Genomic DNA, 4,009 nt, shown 5'->3' on the forward strand with positions numbered 1-4,009 from the left:
TTCCCAGGGCTCTGAGGTGAGCTTCCAGAGTTCAGGAAAGACAGAGAAGTGTAGGACAGGGCTCCCTACAGGTGCTCAGTTTCTGGTTCGCTGGGTAGCTTCCAAATGTAATTTCTTTGGGGTTCGCTTCCCAGGGCTCTGAGGAGAGCTTCCAGAGTTCAGGAAAGACAGAGAAGGGTAGGACAGGGCTCCCTTCTGGTGCTCAGTTCCTCAGAAGAAGCACAGCCCGGTGGAGACTCTGCAGGTAGAGCAATCAGCACTCTGCCTGAAAACCCCCACATGCAGCCATTTCTCACTCACTCACTGGCTCGCTGGGTAGCTTCCGAATGTAGTTTCTTTGGGGTTCGCTTCCCAGGGCTGTGAGGAGAGCTTCCAGAGTTCAGGAAAGACAGAGAAGAGTAGGACAGGGCTCCCTTCCGGTGCTCAGTTTCCTCAGAAGAAGCACAGCCGGGTGGAGACTCTGCAGGTAGAGCAATCAGCACTCTGCCTGGAAACCCCCACATGCAGCCATTTCTCACTCACTCACTGGCTCGCTGGGTAGCTTCCGAATGTAGTTTCTTTGGGGTTCGCTTCCCAGGGCTCTGAGGAGAGCTTCCAGAGTTCAGGAAAGACAGAGAAGGGTAGGACAGGGCTCCCTTCCTGTGCTCAGTTCCTCAGAAGAAGCACAGCCCGGTGGAGACTCTGCAGGTAGAGCAATCAGCACTCTGCCTGGAAACCCCCACATGCAGCCATTTCTCACTCACTCACTGGCTCGCTGGGTAGCTTCCGAATGTAGTTTCTTTGGGGTTCGCTTCCCAGGGCTCTGAGGAGAGCTTCCAGAGTTCAGGAAAGACAGAGAAGGGTAGGACAGGGCTCCCTTCCTGTGCTCAGTTCCTCAGAAGAAGCACAGCCCGGTGGAGACTCTGCAGGTAGAGCAATCAGCACTCTGCCTGGAAACCCCCACATGCAGCCATTTCTCACTCGCTCTAAATTAATATCTTTATTTAAACATTGATTACAACTACAATTGTAGTTGGGTTTCAGTTGTAAAGAACACCCTCCTTCACCAGTGCAACATTTCCATCACCAGTGTCCCAAATCTTCCTTCTCCCCACTCCACCCCCCCTACACTTGAGACAGGCTTTGTACTTCCCTCACATTCCCACACTTTCTTCACATTGTTATGATAGTTCTCATTGTAGTTATTTCTCTAACTGTACTGTCACTCTTTTTGGTGAGCTTATTGTTGTGAGCTGGACCTTCCAGCCCTCCTCTCTTTTGTCTCTGGGAATAATGTCTTTTATGTTTCTTAAAACCCATAGATGAGGGAGACAATTCTGTGTCTATCTCTCTCTGACTTATTTCAGTCAGCATAATAGATTCCATGTACATCCATTTATAGGAAAATTTGATGACTTCATATCTCCTGACAGCTGCATAATATTCCACTGTGTAAATGCACCACAGTTTCTTTAGCCATTCATTTGTTGAATGGCATCTTGGTTGTTTCTAGAGTCTGGCTATTGTAAATAGCTCTGAATATAGGTGTGAAGAAGGGATTTTTGTGTTGTATTTTTGAGTTCCTAGGGTATATTCCTAGGAGTGGTATAGCTGGATTGTATGGGAGCCCAATTTCCAGTTTTTGGAAGGATCTCCATATTGCTTTCCATTAAAGGTTGGACTAGATGGCATTTCCACCACCAGTGAAAGAGAGTTCCTTTCTCTCCACATCCCCACCAGCACTGCTTGTTCTCATTCTTTCTGATGTGTGCCAATCTCTGTGGTATGAGATAGTCCCTCATAGTTGTTTTAATTTGCATTTCTATGATGATTAGTAATGTGGAGCATTTTTTTAACATATAAACAAAGGAGTTTATTCCAGCATGTTGGGGTCTAACATCTTTTAAGAAATGAGGACCTGGAGCATTTTTTATGTGCCTTTTGGCCATTTATATTTCTTCTTTGACAAAGTGTCTATTCATTTCTTCTTCCCATTTTTTGATGGGATTAGATGTATTTTCTTGTAAAGTTCCGTCAATGCCTTGTATATTTTGGGTATTAGCCCCTTATCTGATGGGTATTGGGTGAATAGTTTCTTCCACTTAGTGGGTGGCTCTTGTATCCTGGGCACTATTTTATTTGAGGTACAGAAGTTTCACAGCTTAATATATTCCCACTTGTTTATCTCTGCTTCCACTTGTTTGGAGAGTGCTATTTCTTTCTTAAAGATGCCTTTAGTCTCAATGTCATGGAGTGTTTTACCTACATGTTGTTCTATATACCTTATGGTTTTAAGTCTGGTATCAAGGTCTTTAATCTATTTGAATTAGACCTTTATGCATGGTGTTAGTGGAATGGGGCTGTTTTCAATGTCTATTTCTTCTCTATCGTTCTTTTTTGTGTATAGAAAGACCATTAATTTTTTTTAATTCTTTTATTTTTATTTTTATTATGATCATAGTGGCTTACATATTTTTCACATTAGTATTTTAGGTACATATTAACATTGAATCAGGGGAATACCCACCACCAAATTTGTCATCCCCTACCCGTAAAAGGAAGCACGCACCAGACATGGCTTTTGGCTTTCCTGGTGCAGTATCTAATTTTTCCTCCCAAGATATCTGCCAGAAGGCCCATTTAGAGAAGTCAATCATTGACCCTTTGCATAGATTACTGGCTATAATTCCGACACGGCTGTGACATTACATTTTCTCTTTTCCTTTTATTTGAGTTTTGTCTCCTTTTCTACTATAGAAATTCGGCCTTAGCCTTTTTACACTCACAAAGGAATTTTGGTACCAAAGCCCACCAAAAGCTCCCTGCTGGCTAGTTTATTTGTGACTCTTACTTCAAGTATAACCTGGCGCCAGCAGCTTGTTTTTCTCGGTCTATCTCTATGATAGTAAACAATTATTTTCGTCCCCCCAAAAAACTATTTTCCGGCAACTACATAAACATCTCTCGCAAAACCTGTATCTCTCCTGGTTTCTTGAAAAACCTGCCTTTTGCTAAACCAAAAACATCTTCAGCTCAAGTTTCACATTACCTCTAGCAGGGTTCTTTCTCACCTACATAGAGTAGTTATTTGATATGTAGATTCTAGGGCCTGGTCTCATTGGGAAGATCCTCTGCTCTTTGTTTTCCCTGAAAAGACCTTGCATACCAGAGTTCGTGCTTAAAACGTCATTGGCTGAACAGTAAAATTTGTCTCTCGACCCATGGATGTCGGTCCCCATACAATGCATTTTGTGTGGTCTCATTTATTTCATTTTCATATTTTATATTCATCTGCTCTTGCTCCCGCTTATTCCCAGTGAGGATTTACGGACCCCACTAAGGTCTTGCTGTGGATGCAGCACGCCTGCGGCACTCCCCTCTTCCCCATTCCCTTTCTGCAACCCATATCCCCAACCATCACCCCCCGGGCTGCTAGAGTAGGTGGTCCCCTCTTTGTCTAGCTTACTATCAGTGATCATACATCTGTTTGGTGCCCTCCCTTGTTTCTCCCTCTATTTGAGAGGCTAAGCTAGATAAATCGAGTTACATGGCTTTGTTTGAGGGAAAGAAAAGCAATAGAATGGGGTAAAGAATAAGAAAAAAATTAATAAAAAATTAAAATATGCTGAAAATGGGTTGAGTCCTTCTAGTGGCTATCAACCTCAGTTTGAGAGAGGACATGAAAAAGGTAATTGAAATACCATAACAATACAAAAATAAATGTCAAATTAAATATCCAGTGAGCCCTACAGCAATAAAGAAAAGCACCACACAAAAGTCTCGGTTCTGAAATCAAATCATGCATGCCAGAGTGCAAAAAGAAAAAGATAAGATAAAATAATATAAAATAAAAGGGAGACTTCAACTTCAATATCTACACCAAAATAAGGACATCAAAAAAACCAATCAATCAATCAATCAATATATATGTGGGAAAATGATTATTTTGTGCTTTGTTTTCCTTTTTTCTTCCCCCTCCTGCATAGGCACAGTAACTATTGGGGATATTATAGAGGGAATTCCCTTGGCC

This window comes from Suncus etruscus, chromosome 10, assembly GCF_024139225.1.
Source record: "Suncus etruscus isolate mSunEtr1 chromosome 10, mSunEtr1.pri.cur, whole genome shotgun sequence".
NCBI classification, from domain to species: domain Eukaryota; kingdom Metazoa; phylum Chordata; class Mammalia; order Eulipotyphla; family Soricidae; genus Suncus; species Suncus etruscus.